This window comes from Schistocerca americana, chromosome 4, assembly GCF_021461395.2.
Source record: "Schistocerca americana isolate TAMUIC-IGC-003095 chromosome 4, iqSchAmer2.1, whole genome shotgun sequence".
NCBI classification, from domain to species: domain Eukaryota; kingdom Metazoa; phylum Arthropoda; class Insecta; order Orthoptera; family Acrididae; genus Schistocerca; species Schistocerca americana.
In genome coordinates this window covers 115,802,024-115,802,696 of record NC_060122.1, presented here as the reverse complement: position 1 = coordinate 115,802,696, position 673 = coordinate 115,802,024, and the positions used below count along the sequence as shown (strand labels likewise).

The window sequence follows — 673 nt, the reverse complement described above, 5'->3', positions numbered from 1 at the left end:
ACCTAAGGACATCACAAACATCCATGCCCGAGACAGGATTCGAACCTGCGACCGTAGCGGTCTTGCGGTTCCAGACTGCAGCGCCTTTGACCGCACGGCCACTTCGGCCGGCAAAAGTCTTATTTTCAGGTGTGTTGCTGGGAGCTTATCTTCTGCACAGTGTTCATGCATGTACTATTTTATTTTAAATGGTTGATTCTCGTGGACAGTGCATGGGAAATACTATTAATTACGTCGCATCCCCTATGAGCGATATCATGACGTACATATTTTTATGAGTTTTTGGTCTGTGATGAAATTAATTTATTTTCCGACTCGGCCAAACCTTTGATTAGTTTGGAAGGTAGGAGGCGAGATACTGGCAGAAGTAAAGCTGTGAGGGCGGGGCGTGAGTCGTGCTTGGGTAGCTCAGTTGGTAGAGCACTTGCCCGCGAAAGGCAAAGGTCCCGAGTTCGAGTCTCGGCCCGACACACAGTTTTAATCTGCCAGGAAGTTTCATATCAGCGCACACTCCGCTGCAGAGTGAAAATCTCATTTTACTCAGTCTTGTTGGTGTATCGGCCGGTGTCATATCGTAGTTGCGTAGGGGAATTTGTTGTCGTTTTTCTCTTGCCGGGGGTGTCTGTCGAGTCTCTTAACTCTGTTCCTCGCCGAGCTACTGTTCGTTCCAGTT

General features: G+C 48.3%; 1 non-coding gene across 1 annotated transcript; it reads left to right on the top strand.

Annotated features, from left to right (window-relative positions):
* The first annotated feature begins 397 nt into the window (after nucleotides 1-397).
* On the top strand, nucleotides 398-472 carry Trnas-cga. The gene has a single exon. It is a non-coding gene; the product is annotated as a tRNA-Ser (tRNA).
* Nucleotides 473-673: the final 201 nt, after the last annotated feature.